The sequence below is a fragment of the Coregonus lavaretus genome (genome assembly GCF_964263955.1).
Source record: "Coregonus lavaretus genome assembly, contig: HAP1_SCAFFOLD_638, whole genome shotgun sequence".
Taxonomy (NCBI): domain Eukaryota; kingdom Metazoa; phylum Chordata; class Actinopteri; order Salmoniformes; family Salmonidae; genus Coregonus; species Coregonus lavaretus.
In genome coordinates, this window is record NW_028158770.1 from 221014 (window position 1) to 233886 (window position 12873).

Genomic DNA, 12873 nt, shown 5'->3' on the forward strand with positions numbered 1-12873 from the left:
GCACAAACGCATATTCCTCTGACGTTTTGCCCAGCATACAACACACCGCTGGCGTGACCAGAAAAACCTGCTCGGTTACATAGAGAATCGAGACAGCAGCAAAGACATCCGAGAGAAAATATACAAAATAGACTCTTGTACCGTACGTATTCGTATTTTATTAGTTCCTTACGAGATAGCTAGCTAGGTAGGTTTACCCTACGTTTATTGTTCAAATGGTTGAAATTGATGCTGCCCTTTACATTGTATCCAATCGATTCAAGTTTGAAACAATCTTGCTACTTTAACTAAACGCAGCCATTGTCAATCTGTTTAGCTGCTTTTCTGTAAAACTATTAGCTGCTAAAACGGTCCGATTTATGCATGTGACATCCATTCTGTCAAAGGGAGTTTAAAACCCCAGACGGGTGTATCCCATAGTTTACATATTCGCACATGTCTGATTTGTTTTATTTCTGCGTGTGTACGTTAATCTACATGTCATTTGAAGCTTTCATCCGGGAACGCTCTTCCCTAAACATGTTTTATGGTCCTTTACTCACACAGGACAAGTAGGGTGCGTATGCGTAATGTCACGCATCGATTGTGTCAAGGCTGGCTTTGTTTGTACAGTGTTTGTTTTGCTTTTGCGCTAGCAGAGCTTTGTTTTCCTGTTCAGTAGGATAGGAACACCAATTAACACTGAAGAGAGAGAGAGAGGCCATCGCATAGGCTGCTATTCTGTCTAGCCAGCTGTCATTCTCTCTGCTCTGGAGCCTATTAGGTCTACAGTAACAACTTAATCGAAATGTTCGTCTTATAAATACTAACTTCATTTAAAGACATTTGACCTTGACCTATCATGTTACATTTTTAGTTTGGCTCCATGTTTGTTATTATTCATTTATTTATGTATTTATCCAGCCACACTAGTTTGGTGATCTCAGGCTTTAATGCATAATTATTTGTGCCTCCATCATTCTAAATCAGACAGTCAGTATCATTAGACTGGATGTGTGATGTAAATAGATGTTTTGAAAGTGTCAGATTGTGAATGTTGGTAGCCCAATCTTAGACCAGGCATGAACAACTGTCACCCAGACTGCACCTCATATAGGATAGATTGTGTCTCACAATGTTTTTCAATTAGTAGCCTATGACGTGAGTCTAACAAGCTGTATAGGCTTATGTCATCAGTGATGTAGTCAGTGCTGTGATGTCAGTGCAGGGACTGTCATGATGCTCAGTGACACTTTAGGTAACTCTAGGCCTTATGGGAATTTTATTTCTGCAGCAGCGCCATGTACTGTATGTTGCCTCTAACCACAGATCTAGGACCAGATTACCCTACCCCCAATCATAACCTTCACCATTAGGGGGTGTAAAAAGATCTGACCCTCTATCTGTGGTTAGGGGTGATTAGAGGCCAGAATGATGATGGTGGTTTAATGATGAAGATAACAGACAAAACAGCTGCGGAACATCCCCTGAAATAGAACAACCCATTGGAGTGTTCCATCGCTCATTGTTTTGTCTGGGTTCAGTTTTGCATTCAGTCTGAGAGTTGTCTGTGTTCTGAGTTGCGTTCCGTCTGTATTCTTTCTGCCTTGCGTCTGTGATGAGGTTGTGTGTGTTTGTTCATGGAGCTCTGGGACCGGACTCCATCTTGACTGATGGAGATGGAATCATGTCAGGCCCTGTGAAGGGCAGTACCTCTCCACTAACTCCTATAGACGGGTAGATTGTTTAGCAACAAAATCGATGCATGTGCAACCATGGAGCAAAACAGGGGGGGTTGGCTTAGAATCAAAGGATTGTTGACATGTAAACTATGTTTCCTTTCCAAATCTTTATTGAAATCATAAATATATTTGCACAATGAGCACTTGTTGTCTCTCAAATACATTGTTACAGTTGTTGGTTAGCTAACAATTTTTTTTGCCATATTAGCATAGACATGACATGAGTCAAAACACCTCAAAACAAGATAACAAGCCACCTACTATGATACCTCACATGGCAGCTTCTTGTCATTGTTGCTGGCAACCTGATTGTCCAGAATCATAACAACACACTGACTTCCGCCCCATCAAATCAAATTTGTATTGTCACATGCTTCATAAACAACAGGTGTAGACTAACAGTGAAATGCTTACTTACGGGGCCTTCCCAACAATGCAGAATACAATAAAAAAAAAAAAAACAATAGAAAATAAATTGTAACACAAGGATTAAATCCACAATGAGCGATGATACAGTGAGGGAAAAAAGTATTTCATCCCCTGCTGACTTTGTACCTTTGCCCACTGACCAAGACATGATCAGTCTATAATTTTAATGGTAGGTTTATATGAACAGTGAGAGACAGAATAACAACAAAAAAATCCAGAAAAACTGATGTAAAATTTTTTATAAATTGATTTGCATTTTAATGAGGGAAATAAGTATTTGACCCCTCTGCAAAACATGACTTAGTACTTGGTGGCAAAACCCTTGTTGGTAATCACAGAGGTCAGACGTTTCTTGTAGTTGGCCACCAGGTTTGCACACATTTCAGGAGGGATTTTGTTCCACTCCTCTTTGCAGATCTTCTCCAAGTCATTAAGGTTTCGAGGCTGACGTTTGGCAACTCGAACCTTCAGCTCCCTCCACAGATTTTCTATGGGATTAAGGTCTGGAGACTGGCTAGGCCACTCCAGGACCTTAATGTGCTTCTTCTTGAGCCACTCCTTTGTTGCCTTGGCCGTGTGTTTTGGGTCATTGTCATGCTGGAATACCCATCCACGACCCATTTTCAATGCCTTGGCTGAGGGAAGGAGGTTCTCACCCAAGATTTGACGGTACATGGCCCCGTCCATCGTCCCTTTGATGCAGTGAAGTTGTCCTGTCCCCTTAGCAGAAAAACACCCCCAAAGCATAATGTTTCCACCTCCATGTTTGACGGTGGGGATGGTGTTCTTGGGGTCATAGGCAGCATTCCTCCTCCTCCAAACACGGCGAGTTGAGTTGATGCCAAAGAGCTCGATTTTGGTCTCATCTGACCACAACACTTTCACCCAGTTCTCCTCTGAATCATTCAGATGTTCATTGGCAAACTTCAGACGGCCCTGTATATGTGCTTTCTTGAGCAGGGGGACCTTGCGGGCACTGCAGGATTTCAGTCCTTCACGGCGTAGTGTGTTACCAATTGTTTTCTTGGTGACTATGGTCCCAGCTGCCTTGAGATCATTGACAAGATCCTCCCGTGTAGTTCTGGGCTGATTCCTCACCGTTCTCATGATCATTGCAACTCCACGAGGTGAGATATTGCATGGAGCCCCAGGCCGATGGAGATTGACAGGTCTTTTGTGTTTCTTCCATTTGCGAATAATCGCACCAACTGTTGTCACCTTCTCATCAAGCTGCTTGGCGATGGTCTTGTAGCCCATTCCAGCCTTGTGTAGGTCTACAATCTTGTCCCTGACATCCTTGGAGAGCTCTTTGGTCTTGGCCATGGTGGAGAGTTTGGAATCTGATTGATTGATTGCTTCTGTGGACAGGTGTCTTTTATACAGGTAACAAGCTGAGATTAGGAGCACTCCCTTTAAGAGTGTGCTCCTAATCTCAGCTCGTTACCTGTATAAAAGACACCTGGGAGCCAGAAATCTTTCTGATTGAGAGGGGGTCAAATACTTATTTCCCTCATTAAAATGCAAATCAATTTATAACATTTTTGCCATGCGTTTTTCTGGATTTTGTTGTTGTTATTCTGTCTCTCACTGTTCAAATAAACCTACCATTAAAATTATAGACTGATCATTTCTTTGTCAGTGGGCAAATGTACAAAATCAGCAGGGGATCAAATACTTTTTTCCCTCACTGTAGCTTGGCTATATACATGGGGTATCTGTACCGGGTCAATGATAACTTAGCTATATACATGGGGTATCTGTAGCGAGTCAATGATAACTTGGCTATATACATGGGGTATCTGTACCGGGTCAATGATAACTTGGCTATATACACTGCTCAAAATAATAAAGGGAACACTTAAACAACACAATGTAACTCCAAGTCAATCACACTTCTGTGAAATCAAACTGTCCACTTAGGAAGCAACACTGATTGACAATACATTTCACATGCTGTTGTGCAAATGGAATAGACAACAGGTGGAAATTATAGGCAATTAGCAAGACACCCCCAATAAAGCACTTGTTCTGCAGGTGGTGACCACAGACCACTTCTCAGTTCCTATGCTTCCTGGCTGATGTTTTGGTCACTTTTGAATGCTGGCAGTGCTTTCACTCTAGTGGTAGCATGAAACGGAGTCTACAACCCACACAATTGGCTCAGGTAGTGCAGCTCATCCAGGATGGCACATCAATGCGAGCTGTGGCAAGAAGGTTTGCTGTGTCTGTCAGCGTAGTGTCCCTAGCATTGAGGCGCTACCAGGAGACAGGCCAGTACATCAGGAGACGTGGAGGAGGCCGTAGGAGCGCAACAACCCAGCAGCAGGACCACTACCTCCGCCTTTGTGCAAGGAGGAGCAGGAGGAGCACTGCCAGAGCCCTGCAAAATTACCTCCAGCAGGCCACAAATGTGCATGTGTCTGCTCAAACGGTCAGAAACAGACTCCATGAGGGTGGTATGAGGGCCTGACGTCCACAGGTGGGGGTTGTGCTTACAGCCCAACACCGTGCAGGACGTTTGGCATTTGCCAGAGAACACCAAGATTAGCAAATTCGCCACTGGCGCCCTGTGCTCTTCACAGATGAAAGCAGGTTCACACTGAGCACATGACAGACGTGACAGAGTCTGGAGACGCCGTGGAGAACGCTCTGCTGCCTGCAACATCCTCCAGCATGACCGGTTTGGCGGTGGGTCAGTCATGGTGTGGGGTGGCATTTCTTTGTGGGGCCGCACAGCCCTCCATGTGCTCGCCAGAGGTAGCCTGACTGCCATTAGGTACCGAGATGAGATCCTCAGACTCCTTGTGAGACCATATGCTGGTGCGGTTGGCCCTGGATTCCTCCTAATGCAAGACAATGCTAGACCTCATGTGGCTGGAGTGTGTCAGCAGTTCCTGCAAGAGGAAGGCATTGATGCTATGGACTGGCCTGCCCGTTCCCCAGACCTGAATCCAATTGAGCACATCTGGGACATCATGTCTCGCTCCATCCACCAACGCCATGTTGCACCACAGACTGTCCAGGAGTTGGCGGATGCTTTAGTCCAGGTCTGGGAGGAGATCCCTCAGGAGACCATCCGCCACCTCATCAGGAGCATGCCCAGCCATTGTAGGGAGGTCATACAGGCACGTGGAGGCCACACACACTACTGAGCCTCATTTTGACTTGTTTTAAGGACATTACATCAAAGTTGGATCAGCCTGTAGTGTGGTTTTCCACTTAAATTTTGAGTGTGACTCCAAATCCAGACCTCCATGGGTTGATACATTTGATTTCCATTGATAATTTTTGTGTGATTTTGTTGTCAGCACATTCAACTATGTAAAGAAAAAAGTATTTAATAAGATTATTTAATTCATTCAGATCTAGGATGTGTTATTTTAGTGTTCCCTTAATTTTTTTGAGCAGTGTACATGGGGTATCTGTATCGGGTCAATGATAACTTGGCTATATACATGGGGTATCTGTACCGGGTCAATGATAACTTGGCTATATACATGGGGTATCTGTACCGGGTCAATGATAACTTGGCTATATACATGGGGTATCTGTACCGGGTCAATGATAACTTGGCTATATACATGGGGTATCTGTACCGGGTCAATGATAACTTGGCTATATACATGGGGTATCTGTACCGGGTCAATGATAACTTGGCTATATACATGGGGTACCTGTACCGGGTCAATGATAACTTGGCTATATACATGGGGTACCAGTACCGAGTCAATGATAGCTTGGCTATACAGTGCTATGAAAAATAATTTGCCCCCTTTCTAATTTTCTCTACTTTTGCATATTTGTGATACTGAATGTTATCAGATCTTCAACCAAAACCTAATATTAGATAAAGGGAACATAAGTGAACAAATAACACAACAATTACATATTTATTTCATAAACAAAGTTATGCAACGCCCAATTCCCCTGTGTGAAAAAGTAATTGACCCCTTACACTCAATAACTGGTTGTGCCACCTTTAGCTGCAATGACTCCAACCACATGCTTCCTGTAGTTGTTGATCAGTCTCTCACGTCGCTGTGGAGGAATTTTGGCCCACTCTTCCATGCAGAACTGCTTTAACTCAGTGACGTGTGGGTTTTCAAGCATGAACTGCTCGTTTCAAGTCCTGCCACAACATCTCAATTGGGATTAGGTCTGGACTTTGACTAGGCCATTCCAAAACTTCCAATTTGTTGCTTTTTAGCAATTTTCATGTAGACTTGATTGTGTGTTTTGGATCATTGTCTTGCTGCATGACCCAGCTGCGCTTCAGCTTCAGCTCACAGACGGATGGTCTGATATTCTCCTGTAGAATTCTCTGATACAGAGCAGAATTCATGGTTCCTTCTATTAAGGCAAGTCATCCAGGTCCTGAGGCAGCAAAGCATCCCCAAACCATCACACCACCACCACCATGCTTGACCTTTGGTATGATGTTCTTACTGTGGAATGCAGTGTTTGGTTTTCGCCAGGCATAATGGGACCCATCTCGTCCAAAATGTTGACTCAAGTTTGCCAAAAAGCACCTGGATGATCATCAAGACTCTTGGAAGAATGTTCTATGGACAGATGATTCAAAAGTATAACTTTTTGGACGACATGGTTCCAGTAATGCCTGGCGAAAACCAATCTCTGCATTCCACAGTAAGAACATCATACCAAAGGTCAAGCATGGTGGTGGTGGTGTGATGGTTTGGGGATGCTTTGCTGCCTCAGGACCTGGACGACTTGCCTTAATAGAAGGAACCATGAATTCTGCTCTGTATCAGAGAATTCTACAGGAGAATGTCCGGGCAAATACTTTTTCATAGCACTGTATACATGGGGTACCAGTACCGAGTCAATGATAGTTTGGCTATATACATGGGGTACCGGTACCGGGTCAATGATAGCTTGGCTATATACATGGGGTACCTGTACCGGGTCAATGATAGCTTGGCTATATACATGGGGTACCTGTACCAGGTCAATGATAACTTGGCTATATACATGGGGTACCTGTACCGGGTCAATGATAACTTGGCTATATACATGGGGTACCTGTACCGGGTCAATGATAGCTTGGCTATATACATGGGGTACCTGTACCGGGTCAATGATTGCTTGGCTATATTAATGGGGTACCTGTACCGAGTCGATGTGCAGGGGTACGAGGTAATTGAAGTATATATGTACATATAGGTAGGGATAAAGTGACTAGGCAACAGGATAGATAATATACAGTAGCAACAGCGTATGTGATGAGTGTGTGTGTGTGTGTGGCGACAGTGTGCCTGTGTGTTCCTGTTATGTGAGTGTGTATGTGTTGGAGTGTCTGTGTGAGTGTATGGGTAGAGTCCAGTGTGTGTATGTGTTGGAGTGTCCGTGTGGGTAGAGTCCAGTGTGTGTATGTGTTGGAGTGTCCGTGTGGGTAGAGTCCAGTGTGTGTATGTGTTGGAGTGTCCGTGTGGGTAGAGTCCAGTGTGTGTATGTGTTGGAGTGTCTGTGTGAGTGTATGGGTAGAGTCCAGTATGTGTTGGAGTGTCTGTGTGAGTGTATGGGTAGAGTCCAGTGTGTGTATGTGTTGGAGTGTCTGTGTGAGTGTATGGGTAGAGTCCAGTGTGTGTATGTGTTGGAGTGTCTGTGTGAGTGTATGGGTAGAGTCCAGTGTGTGTGCGTGACATGGTCAGCTAACCTATTTGGCTGTAGATCAAGTATTTTCAATTTTCACACCTAATCAACCAATCCTAGATATTTGGTGAGCTGAGGTTAGTTTATTTAATATGCTATGTAATGCCAGGGTGTCTGTAGAGCTGGCCGACATGGCCAAAAATCCATATCACGATAAATTGACTGAATAATCACGATAACAATAAATTGATCGATAAGTTTATAACATTAATGTGCACCACAGTAATTTTTTTTATATTACCCTTAAAACTACTACTACTTTGAATGTTGTAGCTATCAATTGTCCCATAAACAATAACCCATATAAAAATAAAAAAAGTAATTTAAAACTTCACATTTCTCTAGTACGGCCCTATAGGTTATTTACCGTCATGACCGAAATCAGCAAAATGTTCACGATAAGTGGTCGGTGTTGATAATTTTCAGTTTATCGTCCCAGCTTTAGTGTCAGTATAGGATAACAACCTTGCTGTTCTAGGGCCATGACAAGAAATTCAACCACTCCTTTTAGGAAAGGCTAAAAGCATTCCTTCCTATTTGAAGGAAATCAATATAAAATATATGCCATTTAGCAGATGCTTTTATCCAGAGCGACTTAGTCATGCATGCAAATATTTTATGTATGGTCCCGGGAATTGAACCCACTACCCTGGCGTCACAAGCACCATGCTCTACCAACTGAGCTACAAAGGACCACATATACTGTAGATTGTATACAAAGTATTGTTTTCTACATAACTCTGTTATTCTAGGCTACATTAGACCAGGTTAATGTTACAGATAATCCATTATTATTTGTAAAATATGACATACTGTAGGCCCCTAGTCTATTACTAGAGGTCAGATAGTGAACTCAAACTCAAGTCCATGAATTGTGTCCAACTAGGCCTAGGCTACATCCAGGCCCCTTGGTTTGATCCCTTTGGCGAGTTTTGAAGAACATTCTAGTCATTAATTCTAGTTGATGACATCAGAAAGGACAGCTGCTGATGAATTCAGCCAGTACTGGAAAATCGCTCCTCATATCCATAGGCTTCATGGTATGTATATAAAGTGGGCTAGCAGCCTTTTATTTCCTGGTTGATCATGTTGTGGCTTGTCTGAATCAGGATTATCCCTTCAATTATAGACTCATGCAGTGGCCAGTCCACAGACATTTAGCCTCATTCTTGTTTAATTCTGACTGATAGGTTGTTATTAAAGTTGCATTAATCAAATCACATTTTATTTAGCACGTGCTTGGTAAACAACAGGTGTAGACTAACAGTGAAATGCTTACTTACGGGTCCTTTTCCAACAACGCAGAGACAAAGATGCTACTTATACTGTGTTAATCTCACAGCTTCATGGGAAACGCAGTGTTGTGAACAGGTCTGGGTGGGGAGAGTGGGGTTGGGTGGTGAGGGTAGAGAGGGGTCTCCTTTCTTGTGTGTAGTCAGTAGGATAGGAATAGCATTATCTTGGGTTCACTGTCCTGAGTTTGGCGCTGGGGCTTTTTCAGGGGCGGCTGCAAGCATACCAAACGTCCAGATAGAAATGGATAGTGTAGAACAGACATGATTCTCTTGCATGTAGAAAATAGGACTAGGGAATCCCATCTGCTCTACATTATTTGTTTCTATGTGCAAGACTGTGAGCGTTGCAGTCCACTGACTAGGCTCCTGCTGTGGACTGTGATCAAAGTGACAAGCTCCTGGCATCACTCGGTCTGTTCTGTTCTGGGAGGAATGGAGGTAATACCCTCGCGCTCAGCACTAAGGATTAATAGTCACAAGTTATTCTCTCTCTCTCTCTCTCTCTCTCTCTCTCTCTCTCTCTCTCTCTCTCTCTCTCTCTCTCTCTCTCTCTCTCTCTCTCTCTCTCTCTCTCTCTCTCTCTCTCTCTCTCTCTCTCTCTCTCTCTCTCTCTCTCTCTCTCTCTCTCTCTCTCTCTCTCTGAGAGTTTGTTTCAGCAGCTAGGTTATCCTTCATGTTGGCGTCAAACACTCCATGACAACGTTCTAAGATTCTTTCTAGAATGTAAACTGTGTTAGAACTTTAGGTGCCAACATGGCGAACCATTGGAATCCTAAATCTCAAACGGAGTTGGCCTAACTTTACACTGGCCTTGAGTAGGCTATTTCAGGATTCCCGACGCACGTTGTTGAGACATCCTCTTGAGTGATGAAACACACACGCACACACCTATTATCTGTCGTCTGGCTGCCTTTGTTTTGTTGTCATGACAACCATGCCGAATGCAGTGAGGTGTGCAGAGTGTAGTCTGACTCAGCATCAGCAGGTATTGCTTATGCCCTTTTATAAATCACTGCTAGATCCCAGGGGGAAGACTGCACTCTTCTTTCTGTGGGTGTATCTCAATACAATTGCCTTCCTCTCCTTGTCTCCTCTCCTCCATCACTACTAATGTTCTTCAGTCCTGGTTTGGGACACCCATAGGGTATGCAGGCTTTTGTTCCAGTTTATTTTACGTCAATGTAGATGAAGGAGAGGAGCTTAGAAGTTACTTCAGACTATTGAGATGCACCCCATGTCAAGTAAGGGGAGAAACGCCTGTGGTCCACTGATATATATGGTATAATTAAGCAATAAGGCCAGATGGGGTGTGGTATATAGCCAATATACCACAGCTAAACACTGTTCTTACGCCCTTAGCCGTGGTATATTGGTCATATACCACAAACCCCAGAGGTGCCTTATTGCTATTATAAACTGGTTACCAACGTAATTAGAACAGTAAAAATAAATGTTTTGTCATACCCGTGATATACCACGGTTTTCAGCCAATCAGCATTCAGTGCTCGAACCACCACTAAGTCACCCAGTTTATAATGTGTGATATACAGTGTATAAAACATTAATAACACCTTCCTAATATTGACTTGCCCGCCCTCAGAACAGCCTAAATTCGTTGGGGCATGGACTCTACAAAGTGTCGAAAGCGTTCCACAGGAATGCTGGCCCATGTTGACTCCAAGCTTCCCACAGTTGTGTCAAGTTGGCTGGATGTCCTTTGGGTGGTGGAACATTCTTGATACACACAGGAAACTGTTGAGTGTGAAAAACCCAGCAGCGTTGCAGTTCTTGACACAAACTGGTGCTTCTGGCACCTACTACCATACCCCGTTCAAAGGCACTTAAATCTTTTGTCTTGCCTATTCACTCACTGAATGGCACACATACACAATCCATGTCTCAATTGTCTCAAGGCTTTAAAATCCTTCTTTAACCTGTCTCCTCCCCTTCATCTACACTGATTGAAGTGGATTTAACAAGTGACATCAATAAGGAATCATAGCTTTCACCTGGTCAGTCTGTCATGGATAGAGCAGGTGTTCCTAATGTTTTGTACACTCAGTGTATATGGAAGAATGTGTTATACACTGAACAAAAATATAAACGCAACATGCAATAATTAACGATTTTACTGAGTTACAGTTCATATAAGGAAATCAGTCAATTGAAATAAATTCATTAGGCCCTAATCTATGGATTTCACATAACTGGTCAGGGGCGCAGCCATGGATGGGCCTGGGAGAACATACGCCCACTCACTTGAGAGCCAGGCCCACCAACTGGGGAGCCAGGCCCAGCCAATCAGAATGAGTTTACTACAGACAGAAATACTCCTCAGTTTCATCAGCTGTCCGGGTGACTGGACTCAGACGATCCCGCAGGTGAAGAAGCCGGATGTAGGTCCTGGGCTGGCGTGGTTACACGTGGTCTGCGGTTGTGAGGCCAGTTGGACGTACTGCCAAATTCTCTAAAACGATGTTGGAGGCGGCTTATGGTAGAGAAATGAACATTCAATTATCTGGCAACAGCTCTGGAGGACATTCCTGCAGTCAGCATGCCAATTGCACGCTCCCTCAAAACTTGAGACATTTGTAGCATTGTGTTCTGTGACAAAACTGCACATTTTAGAGTGGCCTTTTATTGTCCCCAGCACAAGGTGCACCTGTGTAATGATCATGCTGTTTAATCAGGTTCTTGATTATGCTACACCTTTCAGATGGATGGATAATCTTGGAAAATGAGAAATGCTCACTAACAGGGATGTAAACAAATTTGTGCACAAAATGTGAGAGAAATAAGGTTTTTGTGCGTATGGAAAATGTCTGGAATATTTTATTTCGGCCATGAAACATGGGACCAACACTTTACATGTTGCGTTTATTTATTTGTTCAGTGCATTCGGAAAGTATTCAGACCCCTTGACTTTTTCCACATTTTGTTACACGTACAGCCTTATTCTAAAATGGATTATAGTTTTTTACACCTCATCTATCTACACACAATACCCCATAATGACAAAGCAAAAACAGGTTTTTAGAAATGTGGGCACATTTTATAACCCCCCCCCCCCCCCCCCCCCCCCCAAAAAAAATAATATAAGTACTTTGTAGAAGCATCTTTGGCAGCGATTACAGCCTCAAGTCTTCTTGGGTATGACGCTACAAGCTTGGCACACCTGTATTTGAGGAGTTTCTCCCATTCTTCTCTGCAGATCCTCTCAAGCTCTGTCAGGTTGGATGGGGAGCATCGCTGCACAGCTATTTTCAGGTCTCTCCAGAGATGTTAGCTCGGGTTCAAGTCCAGGCTTTGGCTGGGCCACTCAAGGACATTCAGAGACTTGTCCCGAAGCCACTCCTGTGTTATCTTGGCTGTGTGCTTAGGGTTGTCCTCCTGTTGGAAGGTGAACCTTTGCCCCAGTCTGAGGTCCTGAGCGCTCTGGAGCAGGTTTTCATCAAGGATCTCTCTGTACTTTGTTCCGTTAATCTTTCCCTCGATCCTGACTAGTCTCCCAGTCCCTGCCGCTGAAAAACATCCCCACAGCATGATGCTGCCACCACCATGCTTCACCGTAGGGATGGTGCCAGGTTTCCTCCAGACATGACGCTTGGCATTCAGGCCAAATAGTTCAATCTTGGTTTCATCAGACCAGATAATCTTGTTTCTCATGGTCTGAGAGTCCTTTAGGTGGCTTTTGGCAAACTCCAAGCGGGCTGTCTTGTGCCTTTTACGGAGGAGTGGTTTCCGTCTGGCCACTC

General features: G+C 43.8%; 1 protein-coding gene across 1 annotated transcript in view; it reads left to right on the plus strand.

The window, feature by feature from the left end:
* LOC311123615 (calcium-binding protein 39-like) overlaps positions 1–12873 on the plus strand; it is a 21998-nt gene continuing 9125 nt past the window's right edge. Inside the window, exon 1 of the mRNA XM_084197847.1 lies at positions 1–142. The gene's annotated coding sequence lies outside the window, so the exon portion shown is untranslated. The remainder of the gene's footprint in view (positions 143–12873) is intronic.